Source organism: Neovison vison, chromosome 7 (assembly GCF_020171115.1).
Source record: "Neovison vison isolate M4711 chromosome 7, ASM_NN_V1, whole genome shotgun sequence".
Classification (NCBI taxonomy): domain Eukaryota; kingdom Metazoa; phylum Chordata; class Mammalia; order Carnivora; family Mustelidae; genus Neogale; species Neogale vison.
In genome coordinates, this window is record NC_058097.1 from 49,295,970 (window position 1) to 49,318,720 (window position 22,751).

Below are 22,751 nucleotides of genomic sequence, written 5' to 3' on the forward strand. Positions count from 1 at the left end.
CCCAACATACTTTTGGAGCAGTTTTATTCCATATCATGGTCACAGAAGGATTCACTGTTCTCCTCCTTCCTAGAAATTCAGAAAGCTGATGACCATCTGCCTCAGCACTTATAAAACCCAAAAGTGCCAAAGAGGACAGAAGAGTGTTATGAACTGAACACATGTGGAAATATTGTTTATCAGAGCAAAAGTCTTTTTCCTTTCAGGCCAAACCATGAAAGTTTTCATTTACATGGAAAAACTTTGAAGTCACACTTAGATTTAGTCAACCGAAGTAGAAGCTGTGACACAGACGAGCCTGCTGGGTATAGCAGAGATGGGAGATCCTTTCTCTGTGCTAATAGCAAGCAAACTCATACTGAAATTAAAGTCCACAAAAGTAGAAGACCGATCAGCACTAAGTCACAAGTCATTAAACATCATCAAACACACAAAATAGAGAAAGCCCATGAATGTACTGAATGTGGGAAAGCCTTCTTCAAGAAGTCTCAGCTCACAGAACATAAAGAGAATTCATACAGAAAAGAAACCCCATGCATGTAGTGTATGTGGGAGAACCTTTTCCAAGAAGTTCAAGCTCACTGAACATCAGCGAACTCACAAAGGAGAGAAACCCTATGAGTGCTGTGAGTGTGGGAAAACCTTCCTCAGGAAATTTCAGCTTACTGAACACCAGAAGACTCATACAGGAAATAAACCACATGGATGCAGTGTATGTGGGAAGGCATTCTCCAGAAAGTTCAAGCTAACTGAACATTAGAGAACTCATACAGGAGAGAAACCTTATGAATGTACTGAACGTGGCAAAGCCTTCTGCAGAAAGGCAGAGCTCATTATACATCAGATAAATGAAAGAGGAGAAAGGCCCCATCAATGCAATGAGTGTGGGAAAGGTTTATCCGGAAAAATCACAACTCATTCTACATCAGAAAACCCACACAGGAGAGAAATCTTATATATGTAGTGAATGTGGAAGAGGCACAATCTCCTTATATATCAGCAAACTCACACTGGAGAGAAACCCTATGGATGCACTGGATGTGATAAGTCCTTCAGCCAGAAGGCATGTCTCATAGCACATCAGCGATTTCATAAAGGAAAGAGTCCTTTTGTACGTACCGAATGTGAAAAATCTGTTCACAGAAGTCAGGACTCACTTAACATCAGAGAATTCACACAAGAGATAAACCCTTTAAACACAGTTAACTGTGGCAAAGCCTTCACTACAAAGACAATGCTCACTGTCCATCCAAGAACTCATACAGGAGAGAGACCCTATGCATGCAATGAGTGTGGGAGAACTTTCTCCCACATGCCATGCCTTGTTAAACATGAGAGAATACACACAAGAGAGAAATATGTAAATTCAGTGAAGGTTAAATATTCTTCCATAGAGGGTCACAGCTTATTAAATACTAGTGAATTCATGCAGGAGAAAAGCCCCGTTGATACAGTGACTGTGCAGATGCCTTCTATGACCCCTCAGACTTCATCAAACATCAGTAGGCTCCTCACAGATAGGAATGCAGTCACAGTGGGACAACCAGCTGTCGGATGTGCACCCTCAGGAAATAACGGAGAGTCTGTACGGGAAAGAAGTCATGAATGCCATGAAGGTGGTCATGCCTTCAGTGGTCAATTACATCTTATTTTATGTCCCAAAAAACACACAGGAAAAAAAATGGTACATTCAATTTGGAAAAGCCTTGAGCAATAATGTCGAGCTGATTATATGGTTATATATAAACAGAAAACCTATGACTACAGAGGCTAGGAAAGCTGTTTTTTGGAAGACAGACCCGGTCTGTCATCAGTGATCACCACAGATCATCAGTGAGCTTATACTGAGTAAAAATATGACAGTGGAAAAGTCCTTACCCTGGATGTGTCAGTTCATGTTAGAAGGCAGTGAATGTGGCAGGGTTTTCAGTGGTACATTCTGCCTCATCCATTAGCAGATGAAATCACAGAAAAAAACGTCGTTAATAAACTAATTGTGGAATACCTTTAACAAAACTAAACTTCTTGTGAAACAAAGAAGGTTTGTGAAAATGAGGAATGTTTGAGAGCTATACGTACCTTTTTCAACTTGACCTGTATATTGTGTGATACACCTGATGGGCATTTTCAGACAGGATACCTTGAACCACATTCCCAATTACCATGTTGTTGTTGTTGTTGTTGTTGTTGTTTTTAAGATTTTATTTATTTATTTGTCAGAGAGAGAGGGAGCAAGCACACAGGCAGACAGAGTGGCAGGCAGAGTCAGAGAGAGAAGCAGGCTCCCTGCCGAGCAAGGAGCCCGATGTGGGACTCCATCCCAGGACACTGGGATCATGACCTGAGCCGAAGGCAGCCACTTAACCAACTGAGCCACCCAGGCATCCCCCCAATTACCATGTTAATGGTAATTTAGAGGAGATAGTCTCTGCTCTACATCACTGGTTAACATTATTATCACATTATATTCACTTTTCCCATTTGTGGATTTTTTTTTCTAAAATTATATTCAGGGGCGCCTGGGTGGCTCAGTGGGTTAAAGCCTCTGCCTTCAGCTCTCATCATGATCCCAAGGTCCAGGGATCGAGCCCCACGGCCGGCTCTCTGCTCAGCAGGGAGCCTGCTTCTCCCTCTCCCTCTGCCTGCCTCTCTGCCTACTTGTGATCTGTCAAATAAATAAATAAAATCTTTTTAATAAGTAAATAAATAAATAAATAAAATTATATTCAGCTCCCACCCAATATCCTGTGATGGTTAGCTGCCGCATTTCTTTGCCTCTAGGTTTAAGTATTATTCTAGGCAACTGAAGTCCTTCAAAAATGAAATGAATATATAAAACTCATGAATAAAACTTAATGTCCTTGAATGAATTTAAATTGATTTAAAAATAAGACCAAGCATTATACAACATCATCATAAAAGTGATTTTTAGGAGAGGAGTCAAGATGGCGGAGAAGTAGCAGGCTGAGACTACCTCAGCTAGCAGGAGATCAGCTAGATAGCTTATCTAAAGATTGCAAACACCTGCAAATCCATCGGCAGATCGAAGAGAAGAAGAACAGCAATTCTAGAAACAGAAAAACAACCACTTTCTGAAAGACAGGACTGGAGAAGTGAATCCAAAGCGAGGGGAAGATAGACCCCGGGGGGAGGGGCCGGCTCCCGGCAAGCGGCCGAGCAACGGAGCACAAAATCGGGACTTTTAAAAGTCTGTGCCACTGAGGGACATTGCTCCAGAGGTTAAACCGGGGCGAAGCCCACCTGGGGTCAGCGTGGCCTCAGGTCCTGCAGGGTCACAGAAGGATCGGGGGTGTCTCAGTGTCGCAGAGCTTGCGGGTATTGGAGCGGAAAAGCTGGCTACAGAGACAGAGCCGACAGTAAGCTCGCAGCTCGAGGTTACCTTAACCAGTCACAGGCTCGGTGAGTTCGGAGCGTGGCCGGAGCTCAGGCAGATGGGAGTTACTAGGTGCTGTTCTCTGAGGGCACACTGAGGAGTGGGGCCCCGGGCTCTCGGCTCCTCCAGCCGGAGACCAGGAGGCCGCCATTTGTATTCCCGTCCTCTGGAACTCTACAGAAAGCGCTCAGGGAACAAAAGCTCCTGAAAGCAAAGCTGAGCGGATCACTCAGCCCGGCCCCTGGTAAGGGCGGTGCAATTCCGCCTGGGCCAAAGACACTTGAGAATCACTACACCAGGCACCTCCCCCAGAAGATCAACACGAAATCCAGCCAAGACCAAGTTCACCTACCAAGGAGTGCAGTTTCAATACCAAGGAGAGCAGCAGAATTCCAGAGGAGGAGAAAGCAAAGCACAGAACTCATGGCGTTCTCCCTGTGATTTTTTAGTCTTGCAGTTAAAGTAATTTTTTTTTCATTTTTTTTCTCTTCTTTTACTAAAATTTTTTTTAACTTTTAACCTTTTCCATTTTAACGTTTTTTAACTGTTTATCTAATATATATATTTTTTTCTTTTTTATACTTTTCTTTATTCGTTTTCTTTTTAAAATTTTTTTTTCCTTTCTTTCTTTTTGAACCTCTTTTTGTCCCCTTTCTCCCCCCTCACGATTCGGGATCTCTTCTGATTTGGTTAAAGCATATTTTCCTGGGGTTGTTGCCACCCTCTTAGTATTTTACTTGCTCCTTCATATACTCTTAGCTGGACAAAATGACAAGGCGGAAAAAGTCACAACAACAAAAAAGAACAAGAGGCAGTACCGAAGGCTAGGGACCTAATCAATATAGACATTGGGAATATGTCAGATCTAGATTTCAGAATGACAATTCTCAAGGTTCTAGCTGGGCTTGAAAAAGGCATGGAAGATATTAGAGAAACCCTCTCCAGAGATATAAAAGCCCTTTCTGGAGAAATAAAAGAACTAAAATCTAACCAAGTTGAAATCAAAAAAGCTATTAATGAGGTTCAATCAAAAATGGAGGCTTTCACTGCTAGGATAAATGAGGCAGAAGAAAGAATTAGCGATATAGAAGACCAAATGACAGAGAATAAAGAAGCTGAGCAAAAGAGGGACAAACCAGCTACTGGACCACTAGGGGAGAATTCGAGAGATAAGTGACACCATAAGACGAAACAACATTAGAATAATTGGGATTCCAGAAGAAGAAGAAAGAGAGAGGGGAGCAGAAGGTATACTGGAGAGAATTATTGGGGAGAACTTCCCCAATATGGCAAAGGGAACGAGCATCAAAATTCAGGAGGTTCAGAGAACGCCCCTCAAAATCAATAAGAATAGGCCCACACCACATCACCTAATAGTAAAATTTACAAGTCTTAGTGACAAAGAGAAAATCCTGAAAGCAGCCCGGGAAAAGAAGTCTGTAACATACAATGGTAAAAATATTAGATTGGCAGCTGACTTAGCCACAGAGACCTGGAGGCCAGAAAGAGCTGGCATGATATTTTCAGAGCACTAAACGAGAAAAACATGCAGCCAAGAATACTATATCCAGCTAGGCTATCATTGAAAATAGAAGGAGAGATTAAAAGCTTCCAGGACAAACAAAAACTGAAAGAATTTGCAAACACCAAACCAGCTCTACAGGAAATATTGAAAGGGGTCCTCTAAGCAAAGAGAGAGCCTACAAGTGGTAGATCAGAAAGGAACAGAAACAATATACAGTAACAGTCACCGTACAGGCAATACAATGGCACTAAATTCATATCTCTCAATAGTTACCCTGAATGTTAATGGGCTAAATGCCCCAATCAAAAGACACAGGGTATCAGAATGGATAAAAAAACAAAACCCATCTATATGTTGCCTCCAAGAAACTCATTTTAAGCCCGAAGACACCTCCAGATTTAAAGTGAGGGGGTGGAAAAGAATTTACCATGCTAATGGACATCAGAAGAAAGCAGGAGTGGCAATCCTTATATCAAATCAATTAGATTTCAAGCCAAAGACTATAATAAGAGATGAGGAAGGACACTATATCATACTCAAAGGGTCTGTCCAACAAGAAGATCTAACAATTTTAAATATCTATGCCCCCAACGTGGGAGCAGCCAACTATATAAACCAATTAATAACAAAATCAAAGAAAAACATCAACAATAATACAATAATAGTAGGGGACTTTAACACTCCCCTCACTTAAATGGACAGATCATCCAAGCAAAAGATCAACAGGGAAATAAAGGTCTTAAATGATACACTGGATGAGATGGACATCACAGATATATTCAGAACATTTCATCCCAAAGCAACAGAATACACATTCTTCTCTAGTGCACATGGAACATTCTCCAGAATAGATCACATCCTCGGTCCTAAATCAGGACTCAACCGGTATCAAAAGATCGGGATCATTCCCTGCGTATTTTTAGACCACAATGCTCTGAAGCTAGAACTCAGCCACAAGAGGAAGTTTGGAAAGAACCCAAATACATGGAGACTAAACAACATCCTTCTAAAGAATGAATGGGTCAACCAGGAAATTAAAGAAGAATTGAAAAAAATCATGGAAACAAATGATAATGAAAACACAACGGTTCAAAATCTGTGGGACACAACAAAGGCAGTCCTGAGAGGAAAATATATAGCGGTACAAGCTTTTCTCAAGAAACAAGAAAGGTCTCAGGTACACAACCTAACCCTACACCTAAAGGAGCTGGAGAAAGAACAAGAAAGAAACCCTAAGCCCAGCAAGAGAAGAGAAATCATAAATATCAGAGCAGAAATCAATGATATAGAAACCAAAAAAACAATAGAACAAATCAACGAAACTAGGAGCTGGTTCTTTGAAAGAATTAATAAAATTGATAACCCCCTGGCCAGACTTATCAAAAAGAAAAGAGAAAGGACCCAAATAAATAAAATCATGAATGAAAGAGGAGAGATCACAACTAACACCAAAGAAATACAAACTATTATAAGAACATACTATGAGCAACTCTACGCCAACAAATTTGACAATCTGGAAGAAATGGATGCATTCCTAGAAACATATAAACTACCACAACTGAACCAGGAAGAAATAGAAAGCCTGAACAGACCCATAACCAGTAAGGAGATTGAAACAGTCATTAAAAATCTCCAAACAAACAAAAGCCCAGGGCCGGACGGCTTCCCGGGGGAATTCTACCAAACATTTAAAGAAGAACTAATTCCTATTCTCCTGAAACTGCTCCAAAAAATAGAAATGGAAGGAAAACTTCCAAACTCATTTTATGAGGCCAGCATCACCTTGATCCCAAAACCAGACAAGGATCCCATCAAAAAAGAGAGCTATAGACCAATATCCTTGATGAACACAGATGCGAAAAATCTCACCAAAATACTAGCCAATAGGATTCAACAGTACATTAAAAGGATTATTCACCACGACCAAGTGGGATTTATCCCAGGGCTGCAAGGTTGGTTCGACATCCGCAAATCAGTCAATGTGATACAACACATCAATAAAAGAAAGAACAAGAACCATATGATACTCTCAATAGATGCTGAAAAAGCATTTGACAAAGTACAGCATCCCTTCCTGATCAAAACTCTTCAAAGTGTAGGGATAGAGGGCACATACCTCAATATCATCAAAGCCATCTATGAAAAACCCACCGCAAATATCATTCTCAATGGAGGAAAAACTGAAAGCTTTTCCACTAAGGTCAGGAACACGGCAGGGATGTCCATTATCACCACTGCTATTCAACATAGTACTAGAAGTCCTAGCCTCAGCAATCAGACAACAAAAGGAAATTAAAGGCATCCAAATCGGCAAAGAAGAAGTCAAATTATCACTCTTCGCAGATGATATGATACTCTATGTGGAAAACCCAAAAGACTCCACTCCAAAACTGCTAGAACTTGTACAGGAATTCAGTAAAGTGTCAGAATATAAGATCAATGCACAGAAATCAGTTGCATTTCTCTACACCAACAACAAGACAGAAGAAAGAGAAATTAAGGAGTCAATCCCATTTAAAATTGCACCCCAAACCATAAGATACCTAGGAATAAACCTAACCAAAGAGGCTAAGAATCTATACTCAGAAAACTATTAAGTACTCATGAAAGAAATTGAGGAAGACACAAAGAAATGGAAAAATGTTCCATGCTCCTGGATTGGAAGAATAAATATTGTGAAAGTGTCTATGCTACCTAAAGCAATCTACACATTTAATGCAATTCCTGTCAAAGTATCATCCATCGTTTTCAAAGAAATGGAACAAATAATCCTAAAATTTATATAGAACCAGAAAAGACCTCGAATAGCCAAAGGGATATTGAAAAAGAAAGCCAAAGTTGGTGGCATCACAATTCTGGACTTCAAGCTCTATTACAAAGCTGTCATCATCAAGACAGCATGGTACTGGCACAAAAACAGACACATAGATCAATGGAACAGAATAGAGAGCCCAGAAATAGACCCTCAACTCTATGGTCAACTAATCTTCGACAAAGCAGGAAAGAATGTCCAATGGAAAAAAGCCTCTTTAATAAATGGTGTTGGGAAAATTGGACAGCCACGTGCAGAAAAATGAAATTGGACCATTTCCTTCCACCACACACAAAAATAGACTCAAAATGGATTAAGGACCTCAATGTGAGAAAGGAATCCATCAAAATCCTTGAGGAGAACACAGGCAGCAACCTCTTTGACCTCAGCCGCAGCAACATCTTCCTAGGAACATCGCCAAAGGCAAGGGAAGCAAGGGCAAAAAGGAACTATTGGGATTTCATCAAGATCAAAAGCTTTTGCACAGCAAAGGAAACAGTTAACAAAATCAAAAGACAACTGACAGAATGGGAGAAGATATTTGCAAACGACATATCAGATAAAGGACTAGTGTCCAAAATCTATAAAGAACTTAGCAAACTCAACACCCAAAGAACAAATAATCCAATCAAGAAATGGGCAGAGGACATGAACAGACATTTCTGCAAAGAAGACATCCAGATGGCCAACAGACACATGAAAAAGTGCTCCATATCACTCGGCATCAGGGAAATACAAATCAAAACCACAATGAGATATCACCTCACACCAGTCAGAATGGCTAAAATCAACAAGTCAGGAAATGACAGATGCTGGCGAGGATGCGGAGAAAGGGGAACCCTCCTACACTGTTGGTGGGAATGCAAGCTGGTGCAACCACTCTGGAAAACAGCATGGAGGTTCCTCAAAATGTTGAAAATAGAACTGCCCTATGACCCAGCAATTGCACTACTGGGTATTTACCCTAAAGATACAAACATAGTGATCCAAAGGGGCACGTGCACCCGAATGTTTATAGCAGCAATGTCCACAATAGCCCAACTATGGAAAGAACCTAGATGTCCATCAACAGATGAATGGATAAAGAAGATGTGGTATATATACACAATGGAATACTATGCAGCCATCAAAAGAAACGCAATCTTGCCATTTGCGACAGCATGGATGGAACTAGAGCGTATCATGCTTAGCGAAATAAGTCAAGCGGAGAAAGACAACTATCATATGATCTCCCTGATATGAGGAAGTGGTGATGCAACATGGGGGCTTAAGTGGGTAGGAGAAGAATCCATGAAACAAGATGGGATAGGGAGGGAGACAAACCATAAGTGACTCTTAATCTCACAAAACAAACTGTGGGTTGTTGGGGGGAGGGGGGTTGGGAGAAGGGGGGTGGGGTTATGGACATTGGGGAGGGTATGTGCTTTTGGGTAAATTGGAAGGGGAGGTGACCCATGAGAGACTATGGACTCTGAAAAACAATCTGAGGGGTTTGAAGTGGCGGGTGGGGGGGTGGGAGGTTGGGGTACCAGGTGGTGGGTATTATAGAGGGCACGGCTTGCATGGAGCACTGGGTGTGGTGAAAAAATAATGAATACTGTTTTTCTGAAAATAAATAAATTGGAAAAAAAATTGGATCAGGCAAATTTAACAATATGGGCTGTCCATGAATTACTTCTGGCTTTAATGTTTGAGCTCAGTTAGAATGGCTCTACAGTTTACTTGGTTAGTTGACTGAAACTGGACTAAAATGTGGCCTACACTGAAGTTTAAATGCCAGAAAATTCTTTATATTTTGTAAAGATTCCAAAAGTATATGGAGTTAGGAATGTTAATGTGTAATTATCATGTAAAGCCAGTTTACCCATCCACTGAAAATAAATCCTAGGAGCATCCAGAAGATAATTTCTTCAAAGAAGCTGATTTGGCTATAGAAAATTGGTATACAAGATTCTGGTACTATACATGAGAAGGTATAATAATTTGAAGATACACTGATAAATGAATGATGCATGCTACAAACTCTAAGGGAACCACTTAAATAATAAAGTTATGTGTAAAAAGCCAGCAATGGAGATAATCATAAAACATAGTTGCTCCAGGAGCACCTGGGTGGTTCAGTCAGTTGAGCCTCTGACTCTCGATTTCAGCTCAAGTCATGTTTTCAGGATCCTGGGATCAAGCCCTGTGTTGGGTTCCCCACTCAGTGGGGAGTTTGTCTCACCCCCCTCACTCCCGAAATAAATAAATTTTTAAAAAAGTTACTCCAAAAGAAGGTAGAAAATGACAAAAAGGGGAGCAAAACCAGCTGGGATAAATAACACCTCTGTAATTATGAATGATCTAAATACCTCAGTAAAAAGAGATTATCAATTAGATAAAATAGGTCCAACTACATGCTGCCTACAAGAAACTTTTTTTTTAAGATTTTATTTATTTATTTGACAGAGATTACAAGTAGGCAGAGAGGCAGTCAGAGAGAGGAGGAAGGAGGCTCCCTGCTGAGCAGAGAGCCCGATGTGGGGCTTGATCCCAGGACCCTGGGATCATGACCTGAGCCGAAAGCAGAGGCTTTAACCCACTGAGCCACCCAGGCGCCCCCGGGGAAACTATTTTTTAAAGATTTTATTTGACAGCACAAGCAGGGGGAGCAGCAGACAGAGGAAGAGGGAGGGGACAAAGTAGGCTTCCCTGAGCAAGGAGCCCAATGCGGGCCTCAGTCCCAGGACCCAAGGATCAGGACCTGAGCAGAAGGCAGATGCTTAACTGACTGAGCCACGCAGGCACCGCTAGAAACTCATTTTAAATATTAGGTTAAAAGTAAACCATGTTGGGGCACCTGCCTGGCTCAGTTGGGGTTATGAGTTCAAGCTCCATGTTGAATGTAGATATTACTTTAAAAACTTTTAAAAAATTAAGCCATATTAAATAGAGATATGAAAGCTATAAAAAGATAGGCCCCATCCAGTTTCTAGAGATAAAAACTACAACTTCTGAGATAAAACATACTTTGATGGAATTAATAGTAGATTAGATGTTGTATAAGAAAAAAATCAGTGAACTTTAAAAGACAGCAATAGAAACGATCCAAAATGAAAAATAGGTTAGGGTGGGTGAGGAAGCTAAAACCTAGGAACCGTATTTTAACCTACTTGTGTTTGCAAAAGGAAAGATCAGTGAATTTAATGACAAGACAAAAGAAACTCAAGTACAAATTCAACTACAAAGAGAACAGAAGCTTTTATTAAAAAGAAAAAATGCTTAGAGAAGCTGAACTTATACAAAAGAGAAAAACCTTGAGTTCTTAGCCAGGGGGGTAGGAGGTATCATTGTGAGGAATGCCTAGTGAAACTGCTAACTGCTCTCCACTCTCTGATCAAGATAGTGAATAAACAACAGTATTCTGGGAGGGCTTATAAAATATGAAGTAAAACATATCTTATAAACCCAGTACATTTTTTTAAAGATTTTATTTATTTATTTGACAGACAGAGATCACAAGTAGGCAGAGAAGCAGGCAGAGAGAGAGGAGGAAGCAGGCTCCCTGCTGAGCAGAGAGCCTGATGCGGGACTCGATCCCAGGACCCTGAGATCATGACCTGAGCCGAAGGCAGTGGCTTAACCCACTGAGCCACCCAGGCGCCCAAACCCAGTACATTCTTACTAATATATTAATCATACCTCTACATTTTTGATGTGATAGAATACAGTTATAACTATTTATATAGTTACGATGTCCTTGTTTGCTCAATCTAGCATATATGTCAGTTTTAGTCACTTCTCATTGGTTTCTTTCAACACTGATCATATTTTCCTGCCCGGTAAGTTTTGGTTGGATGACAAACACTGTCGACTTTATCATGTGGGAGTGAGGAGAGCCAGAGAGATCAGGATATTTTTGCCCTCCGGTATTCTTTTTTTTTTTTTTAAGATTTTATTTATTTATTTGACAGAGAGAAATCACAAGTAGATGGAGAGGCAGGCAGAGAGAGAGAAGGAAGCAGGCTCCCTGCTGAGCAGAGAGCCCGATGCGGGACTCGATCCCAGGACCCTGAGATCATGACCCGAGCCGAAGGCAGCGGCTTAACCCACTGAGCCACCCAGGCGCCCCTGTCCTCCGGTATTCTTAAAGCTTGTTTTGGGATACATTGAGGTTACTTGCAGTTTGGTTCTCTCTGGCCCTGTTTAATTATTGAGTTAGTTAATTTTTTCCTGGCCCTGTTTTAAATCTTAGTTAAGACTAGATTGCTTATTGAATGAAATTCAATTAATATTGCAATTTAATATTAATTAAATATTCAGTATTTATCAAGTGCCTACTCTGTATTGCGTATTCTTCTAGACATCTTGTATATAGCAGTTAACAAGTTTCCTACCCTCAGGAATCTAGTCTAACTTTTACAGTGTATAACTTACATTCGAGACCTTATACTTGAGCATAAACATGTAGAGTTATTGTAATATGCTTTATATTGAAATTGATACAATATAAACATTACGTTTATACATGACCCAAAGTCTTTATATTCCATATCAAAATCTTTAAAACAATTAAGATGTTCTCTCCAAGTGATTCTAGTGGGACTTATGTCATTGATTTAAAAAAAATCACCTAGGGGCACCTGGGTGGCTCAGTGAGTTAAGCCTCTGCCTTCAGCTCAGATCATGATCTCAGGGTCCTGGGATTAAGCCCTGCATCCGGCTCTCTGCTTAGCAGGAAGACTGTTGCCCCTCTCTCTCTGCCTGCCTCTCTGCCTACTTGTGATCTTTGTCTATCAAATAAATAAATAAAATCTTAAAAAAAATAATCACCTGTTTAACTGCCATTAAAATACCTCACCTACTGAGAGTCCTCTACTTTAGTTTCCCCCTGACACCATATATATATATATATATATATGTATATATATATATATTATTTTTTAAGATTTTATTCATTTGAGAGAGAGACAGTGAGAGAGCGCATGAGAGAGGAGAAGGTCAAAGGGAGAAGCAGATTCCCTGCGGAGCTGAGAGCCCAATGAGGGACTCGATCCCGGGACTCCGGGATCATGACCTGAGCCAAAGGTAGTTGCTTAACCAACTGAGCCATCCAGGTGCCCTCCCTAACACCTAATCTAATGCCCTTTTTGAGATTGCAGTTTTTTAGCAGGGGACTTGGTCTGAATCCTGTATCAGTTTTATGCCAGCCCCTATCATTACCCCTGACTACATTCAATTAATTATACATATCAGGGATGCCTGGGTGACTCAGCTGGTTGAGTGTCCAACTTTTGAGCTCAAGGTCCTGAGTTCAAGCCCCATGCTGGGCTCCACACTGGGCATGAAGCCTACTTAAAAAATTACACCTACTAGATTCTGAAAATATTTTCCAGGCTGGTTACAGGCCTCTATATTCCAGTGTAGCACTGGATTCAGCCTACTCCAGGTCCAGTTCAAAGTCTGGCCTCTTGGAACCAAGCCAGGGTTGATTCTGTGAAGATCTATTTTTCTCTTCATGTTGTAGGACCCAGGATTCCGAGCTGGAATGGGAATACATGCCGGGAAGAATGTCTGGGTGGTTCCATCAGTGAGACAAAAGATAGGGCTAGACAGGGTACTACCTCTAAGGGAAGAATGCAACTGGATAGTTATCTATGAGTTTAGAACTTCAGATCCCCAGCATTCTGAGAATAATAATTTTAATGATCCACGGAGGAGGAGAACTAGGATGGAAGTAGTCATCTTAATTTGTATTCAAATTGCTTATGTTACTTTTTCATGTTTTAAAAAAATATTACCAAGAGCTGTATTGGAATGTATTTTGTTATTTATTGTATTGGTTTAAATTACTAATTGTCCTTGGGCTTTTAGTTCATTTTGCAAACATGGTTTTTCTACCTCTTCAAATCTAGAAAATTTTAAAAATCACTTTTTTAAAAAATTTTTTTTTAATTTTTTTATTTTTTATAAACATATATTTTTATCCCCAGGGGTACAGGTCTGTGAATTGCCAGGTTTACACACTCCACAGCACTCACCAAAGCATCTACCCACCCAATGTCCATAACCCCACCCCCTTCTCCCAACCTCCCTCCCCCCAGCAACCCTCAGTTTGTTTTGTGAGATTAAGAGTCACTTATGGTTTGTCTCCCTCCCTATCCCATCTTGTTTCATGGATTCTTCTCCTACCCACTTAAGCCCCCATGTTGCATCACCACTTCCTCATATCAGGGAGATCATATGATAGTTGTCTTTCTCCGCTTGACTTATTTCGCTAAGCATGATACGCTCTAGTTCCATCCATGCTGTCGCAAATGGCAAGATTGCGTTTCTTTTGATGGCTGCATAGTATTCCATTGTGTATATATACCACATCTTCTTTATCCATTCATCTGTTGATGGACATCTAGGTTCTTTCCATAGTTGGGCTATTGTGGACATTGCTGCTATAAACATTCGGGTGCACGTGCCCCTTTGGATCACTATGTTTGTATCTTTAGGGTAAATACCCAGTAGTGCAATTGCTGGGTCATAGGGCAGTTCTATTTTCAACATTTTGAGGAACCTCCATGCTGTTTTCCAGAGTGGTTGCACCAGCTTGCATTCCCACCAACAGTGTAGGAGGGTTCCCCTTTCTCCGCATCCTCGCCAGCATCTGTCATTTCCTGACTTGTTGATTTTAGCCATTCTGACTGGTGTGAGGTGATATCTCATTGTGGTTTTGATTTGTATTTCCCTGATGCCGAGTGATATGGAGCACTTTTTCATGTGTCTGTTGGCCATCTGGATGTCTTCTTTGCAGAAATGTCTGTTCATGTCCTCTGCCCATTTCTTGATTGGATTATTTGTTCTTTGGGTGTTGAGTTTGCTAAGTTCTTTATAGATTTTGGACACTAGTCCTTTATCTGATATGTCGTTTGCAAATATCTTCTCCCATTCTGTCAGTTGTCTTTTGATTTTGTTAACTGTTTCCTTTGCTGTGCAAAAGCTTTTGATCTTGATGAAATCCCAATAGTTCCTTTTTGCCCTTGCTTCCCTTGCCTTTGGCGATGTTCCTAGGAAGATGTTGCTGCGGCTGAGGTCAAAGAGGTTGCTGCCTGTGTTCTCCTCAAGGATTTTGATGGATTCCTTTCTCACATTGAGGTCCTTAATCCATTTTGAGTCTATTTTTGTGTGTGGTGGAAGGAAATGGTCCAATTTCATTTTTCTGCACGTGGCTGTCCAATTTTCCCAACACCATTTATTAAAGAGGCTTTTTTCCATTGGACATTCTTTCCTGCTTTGTCGAAGATTAGTTGACCATAGAGTTGAGGGTCTATTTCTGGGCTCTCTATTCTGTTCCATTGATCTATGTGTCTGTTTTTGTGCCAGTACCATGCTGTCTTGATGATGACAGCTTTGTAATAGAGCTTGAAGTCCAGAATTGTGATGCCACCAACTTTGGCTTTCTTTTTCAATATCCCTTTGGCTATTCGAGGTCTTTTCTGGTTCTATATAAATTTTAGGATTATTTGTTCCATTTCTTTGAAAACGATGGATGATACTTTGACAGGAATTGCATTAAATGTGTAGATTGCTTTAGGTAGCATAGACACTTTCACAATATTTATTCTTCCAATCCAGGAGCATGGAACATTTTTCCATTTCTTTGTGTCTTCCTCAATTTCTTTCATGAGTACTTAATAGTTTTCTGAGTATAGATTCTTAGCCTCTTTGGTTAGGTTTATTCCTAGGTATCTTATGGTTTGGGGTGCAATTTTAAATGGGATTGACTCCTTAATTTCTCTTTCTTCTGTCTTGTTGTTGGTGTAGAGAAATGCAACTGATTTCTGTGCATTGATCTTATATTCTGACACTTTACTGAATTCCTGTACAAGTTCTAGCAGTTTTGGAGTGGAGTCTTTTGGGTTTTCCACATAGAGTATCATATCATCTGCGAAGAGTGATAATTTGACTTCTTCTTTGCCGATTTGGATGCCTTTAATTTCCTTTTGTTGTCTGATTGCTGAGGCTAGGACTTCTAGTACTATGTTGAATAGCAGTGGTGATAATGGACATCCCTGCCGTGTTCCTGACCTTAGTGGAAAAGCTTTCAGTTTTTCCTCCATTGAGAATGATATTTGCGGTGGGTTTTTCATAGATGGCTTTGATGATATTGAGGTATGTGCCCTCTATCCCTACACTTTGAAGAGTTTTGATCAGGAAGGGATGCTGTACTTTGTCAAATGCTTTTTCAGCATCTATTGAGAGTATCATATGGTTCTTGTTCTTTCTTTTATTGATGTGTTGTATCACATTGACTGATTTGCGGATGTCGAACCAACCTTGCAGCCCTGGGATAAATCCCACTTGGTCGTGGTGAATAATCCTTTTAATGTACTGTTGAATCCTATTGGCTAGTATTTTGGTGAGATTTTTCGCATCTGTGTTCATCAAGGATATTGGTCTATAGCTCTCTTTTTTGATGGGATCCTTGTCTGGTTTTGGGATCAAGGTGATGCTGGCCTCATAAAATGAGTTTGGAAGTTTTCCTTCCATTTCTATTTTTTGGAGCAGTTTCAGGAGAATAGGAATTAGTTCTTCTTTAAATGTTTGGTAGAATTCCCCCGGGAAGCCGTCCGGCCCTGGGCTTTTGTTTGTTTGGAGATTTTTAATGACTGTTTCAATCTCCTTACTGGTTATGGGTCTGTTCAGGCTTTCTATTTCTTCCTGGTTCAGTTGTGGTAGTTTATATGTTTCTAGGAATGCATCCATTTCTTCCAGATTGTCAAATTTGTTGGCGTAGAGTTGCTCATAGTATGTTCTTATAATAGTTTGTATTTCTTTGGTGTTAGTTGTGATCTCTCCTCTTTCATTCATGATTTTATTTATTTGGGTCCTTTCTCTTTTCTTTTTGATAAGTCTGGCCAGGGGGTTATCAATTTTATTAATTCTTTCAAAGAACCAGCTCCTAGTTTCGTTGATTTGTTCTATTGTTTTTTTGGTTTCTATATCATTGATTTCTGCTCTGATATTTATGATTTCTCTTCTCTTGCTGGGCTTAGGGTTTCTTTCTTGTTCTTTCTCCAGCTCCTTTAGGTGTAGGGTTAGGTTGTGTACCTGAGACCTTTCTTGTTTCTTGAGAAAAGCTTGTACCGCTATATATTTTCCTCTCAGGACTGCCTTTGTTGTGTCCCACAGATTTTGAACCGTTGTGTTTTCATTATCATTTGTTTCCATGATTTTTTTCAATTCTTCTTTAATTTCCTGGTTGACCCATTCATTCTTTAGAAGGATGTTGTTTAGTCTCCATGTATTTGGGTTCTTTCCAAACTTCCTCTTGTGGCTGAGTTCTAGCTTCAGAGCATTGTGGTCTAAAAATACGCAGGGAATGATCCCGATCTTTTGATACCGGTTGAGTCCTGATTTAGGACCGAGGATGTGATCTATTCTGGAGAATGTTCCATGTGCACTAGAGAAGAATGTGTATTCTGTTGCTTTGGGATGAAATGTTCTGAATATATCTGTGATGTCCATCTCATCCAGTGTATCATTTAAGACCTTTATTTCCCTGTTGATCTTTTGCTTGGATGATCTGTCCATTTAAGTGAGGGGAGTGTTAAAGTCCCCTACTATTATTGTATTATTGTTGATGTTTTTCTTTGATTTTGTTATTAATTGGTTTATATAGTTGGCTGCTCCCACGTTGGGGGCATAGATATTTAAAATTGTTAGATCTTCTTGTTGGACAGACCCTTTGAGTATGATATAGTGTCCTTCCTCATCTCTTATTATAGTCTTTGGCTTGAAATCTAATTGATTTGATATAAGGATTGCCACTCCTGCTTTCTTCTGATGTCCATTAGCATGGTAAATTCTTTTCCACCCCCTCACTTTAAATCTGGAGGTGTCTTCGGGCTTAAAATGAGTTTCTTGGAGGCAACATATAGATGGGTTTTGTTTTTTTATCCATTCTGATACCCTGTGTCTTTTGATTGGGGCATTTAGCCCATTAACATTCAGGGTAACTATTGAGAGATATGAATTTAGTGCCATTGTATTGCCTGTACGGTGACTGTTACTGTATATTGTTTCTGTTCCTTTCTGATCTACCACTTGTAGGCTCTCTCTTTGCTTAGAGGACCCCTTTCAATATTTCCTGTAGAGCTGGTTTGGTGTTTGCAAATTCTTTCAGTTTTTGTTTGTCCTGGAAGCTTTTAATCTCTCCTTCTATTTTCAATGATAGCCTAGCTGGATATAGTATTCTTGGCTGCATGTTTTTCTCGTTTAGTGCTCTGAAAATATCATGCCAGCTCTTTCTGGCCTCCAGGTCTCTGTGGCTAAGTCAGCTGCCAATCTAATATTTTTACCATTGTATGTTACAGACTTCTTTTCCCGGGCTGCTTTCAGGATTTTCTCTTTGTCACTAAGACTTGTAAATTTTACTATTAGGTGATGTGGTGTGGGCCTATTCTTATTGATTTTGAGGGGCGTTCTCTGAACCTCCTGAATTTTGATGCTCGTTCCCTTTGCCATATTGGGGAAGTTCTCCCCAATAATTCTCTCCAGTATACCTTCTGCTCCCCTCTCTCTTTCTTCTTCTTCTGGAATCCCAATTATTCTAATGTTGTTTCGTCTTATGGTGTCACTTATCTCTCGAATTCTCCCCTAGTGGTCCAGTAGCTGGTTTGTCCCTCTTTTGCTCAGCTTCTTTATTCTCTGTCATTTGGTCTTCTATATCGCTAATTCTTTCTTCTGCCTCATTTATCCTAGCAGTGAAAGCCTCCATTTTTGATTGAACCTCATTAATAGCTTTTTTGATTTCAACTTGGTTAGATTTTAGTTCTTTTATTTCTCCAGAAAGGGCTTTTATATCTCTGGAGAGGGTTTCTCTAATATCTTCCATGCCTTTTTCAAGCCCAGCTAGAACCTTGAGAATTGTCATTCTGAAATCTAGATCTGACATATTCCCAATGTCTGTATTGATTAGGTCCCTAGCCTTCGGTACTGCCTCTTGTTCTTTTTTGTTGTTGTGACTTTTTCCGCCTTGTCATTTTGTCCAGCTAAGAGTATATGAAGGAGCAAGTAAAATACTAAGAGGGTGGCAACAACCCCAGGAAAATATGCTTTAACCAAATCAGAAGAGATCCCAAATCGTGAGGGGGGGATTTCTTCCCCCTCACGATTGGGTGAGGGATCTCCTCTGATTGGGATCTCTTCTGATTGGGATCTCCCAATGTCTTCTGATTGGGATCTCTTCTGCTTTGGGGATAAAAAGAGGTTCAAAAAGAAAGAAAGAAAAAAAAGAAAAAAAAAAGAATTAAAAAAAGCGATTGAATTAAAAATTCAATCAAGAATTTAAAAAAGAGTTTGAAGAGATTGGGATCTCTTCTGATTTGGGGATAAAAAGAGGTTCAAAAATAAAGAAAAAAAAGAATTAAAAAAAGAAAACAAATAAAGAAAAGTATAAAAAAGAATATATATATATATTAGATACACTAGTTTAAAAACGTTAAAAAAGAAAAGGGTAAAAGTTAAAAAAAATTTAGCAGAAGTAGAGAAAAAAATGAAAAAGAAAAAAATTTAATTAATTGCAAGACTAAAAAATCACAGGGAGAAAGCCATGAGTTCCGTGGTTTGTTTTCTTCTCCTCTGGAATTCTGCTGCTCTCCTTGGTATTGAAACTGCACTCCTTGGTAGGTGAACTTGGTCTTGCCTGGATTTCTTGTTGATCTTTTGGGGGAGGGGCCTGTTGTAGTGATTCTCAAGTGTCTTTGCCCCAGGCGGAATTGCACCGCCCTTACCAGGGGCTGGGCTGAGTGATCCGCTCAGCTTTGCTTTCAGGAGCTTTCCGTAGAGTTCCGGAGTACAGGAATACAAATGGCAGCCTCCTGGTCTCCGGCTGGAGGAGCCGAGAGCCCGGGGCCCCGCTCCCCAGTGGGCCCTCAGCGAACAGCTCCTAGTAACTCCCGTGTGCCTAACCTCTGGCTGCGCTCCGAGCACACCGAGCCTGCGACTGGTTCAAGGCAACACCGAGCTGTGAGCTTACTGTCGGCTCTGTCTCTGCAGCCGGCTTTCCCGTTCCAATATCCGCAAGCTCTGCAACAGTCAGACACCCCCGATCCTTCTGTGACCCTGCGAGACCCGAGGCCACGCGGACCCCGCGTGGGCTTTGCCCCGGTTTAGCCTCTGGAGCGATGTCCCTCAGCGGAACAGACTTTTAAAAGTCCTGATTTTGTGCTCCGTTGCTCCGCCGCTTGCCGGGAGCTGGCCCCTCCCCCTGGGGTCTATCTTCCCGTCGCTTTGGATGCACTTCTCCGCCAGTCCTACCTTTCAGAAAGTGATTGTTTTTCTGTTTCCAGAATGCTGTTCTTCTCTTCGATCTGCCGATGGATTTGCAGGTGTTTGCAATCTTTAGATAAGCTCTAAGCTGATCTCCTGCTAGCTGAAGTAGTCTCAGCCTGCTACTTCTCCGCCATCTTGACTCCTCCTGATCCAAATTTTTATTCCTTCTACCATAATTCCACAAATGTTTCCCAAGATTTTTTTTTTCAATGATTTTATTTATTTGACAGAAAGAGATCACAAGCAGGCAGAGAGGCAGGCATAGAGAGGAAGGGAAGCAGGCTCCCCGCGGAGCAGACAGCCCGATGTGGGGCCTGATCCCAGGACCCTGAGATCATGACCCAAGCCGAAGGCAGAGGCTCCAACCCACTGAGCCACCCAGGCACCCCCAAGATTCTTTTTATATAATAAATAAATTTATATAAAAAATGAATACTTCATGACTAACTGGGTTTACCAAAAGAATGCAAATTTTTTAAGCAGTGTAATTCACCGCTGTACTATACTGCTTTGGCTGTCATAAAAAATACTGGAGTGGGTGTTTGAAACAACAGAAATTCATTTTCTCACAGTTCCAGAGGCTAGAAGTCCACAATCAAGTTTCCAGCAGATCTGATTTCTGGTCAGTACTCTTCCTGGCTTGCAGACATCTGGCAGCCTTCTCACCATGTGAGAAATGCAAGACATTTCTGCAGTTTGTCTGCACAAAGAAAGAACTCTCTGGTGTCTCTTCCAATAAGGACACTGAACTTACTGGGATCAGAACCCCACACTTAGGATCTCATTTAACTTTAATTACTTCCTTCATGGTCCCACCTCCAAATATAGCGGGGAGTTAGGGTGTTCTACATGTGAATCTGAGGAGACACAAACATTCAGTCCATAATATTCCAACCCTACCCCCCCAATTCTTTACCTTTTTGCATACAAAATACATTCCATTCCAACAACCCTCAAAGTCTTAACTCATCCCAGCATCAACCCTAAAGTCTATACAGTCCAAGTCTCATCTAAGTCATATATGGTTGAGACTTCAGGAGCAATTTACCCTGAGGCAAAATTTCTCTCTAGCTGTGAACATGTAAAATTAGAGAAGTTACTCATTTTGAAAATACAATGGTAGGACAGGTGTAGCATAGACACTCCCATTCCAATAGAGAAATTAAGAGGAAAAAGGGGTATGGGTCCCTCAAAAACTCAAAACCTAGTAAAGCAAATTCCATTAGATCTTAAGACTTAAGAATAATCATCTTTGGTTACTTATCTTCAGTTATGTCAGGCTGCCAGGCATTGTAGGTCACGTTGTAGGTGGGAATCATAACACTCTTGAAACTTTACATTCAAAACTGCAATTTTACATTCTGCAAAGCTCCACTAAGGGTATTTTTGCCTGCATTTACAATTTTTGTATCCCTAGCATGCAGAACAGCGTTTGCCACATGCATCTTATAAACATCCGGATGAATGAATAAGCCCTTTAATTGGAAGGCGCTCTAAGCCTGGTTGTGAAGCTGTGGGGACGGAGTTCCGCACTGGAAGCTCATCAGTTTAATTAGCTGGGCTGCAATATTGAAGAGAACCACTTCCTTTACTCAAAGGTTTTTGTTTTTTTTTAAGATTTATTTATTTGACAGAGAGAGTAGGCAGAGAGAGGTGGGGAGGAAGCAGGCTCCCTGTTGAGCAGAGAGCCCGATGTAGGGCTCGATCCCAAGACCCTGAGATCATGACCTGAGCCAAAGGCAGAGGCTTAATCCACTGAGCCACCCAGGTGCCCCTCAAAGGGTTTTTTGTTTTTGTTTTTGTTTTTTGTTTTGTTTTGTTTTTAAAGATTTTATTTATTTGACAGAGACCACAAGCAGGCAGAGAGGCAGGCAGAGAGAGAAGGGGGAAGCAGGCTTCTTGCTGAGCAGAGAGCCTGATGTGGGGCTCGATCCCAGGATCCTGAGATCATGACCGGAGCTGAAGGCAGAGGCTTAACCCACTGAGCCACCCAGGCGCCCCTGTTTTCTTTTGTTTTAAGATTTAAAAAATTTAAGTGCAATCTACCACCAGCCACCCCAAGATCTAGAGTCAAAGGCTCTATGACTGAGCCAGCCAGGGACCCCTCAGAGTTTTTGATTCAAGGTATTTTTCATCGTTAGAGAAAAGCCGCGTCTTTGACTCTCGCCACCGCGGGAGAGTCCAGCTTCTGTATGAGCTCTGCCGCCTGTTGACCCCCATCAACCCTGTGACCCGTTTTCACCCACACGAATCATACCAAGAGCCTTCTAACCCCGTTTGCCCACTCTGACCAATGCCTTTTCCCACGGTTCTCTGAAATCTAGCCCGGCCGCAAATGCCGCTTTCTCCACAAAGCCCCCTCCAGCCAGCATTCCCAGGATACTAACCCGTTCCCCTCCAACTGTTGCTCCGGCTCGGCTCGAACTCCCTCCCCTGTGCACTTCGACTCCGGTCGCGCACTCAGCTTCTCCCCGTCTTTTAACTGAAAGCGCCTTAAGGCCCGCGACAATCTCGGCGGGTCCTGAGGAGAGACGTGGCAGGCCTGAGTTTCTAAGGAGCTAAGCAGTATATGCACCGCCTCCAGTGAATGTTACAAATTCGGGGCCCAAAGGCTAAAAGTGGTCCGGAAATAAAGCGTTTTCAATAGATTCTCACCGTCTAGAGCCTTCCAGAGAAAGGCGCAAAGCGAGAACACGCCCGCCTCGGAGGACTCT

At 41.2% G+C, this 22,751-nt stretch overlaps 1 pseudogene; it reads left to right on the forward strand.

Annotated features, from left to right (window-relative positions):
• Positions 1–448: 448 nt before the first annotated feature.
• Positions 449–22,327, forward strand: LOC122913353 (annotated as a pseudogene).
• The last annotated feature ends 424 nt before the right edge of the window (positions 22,328–22,751 follow it).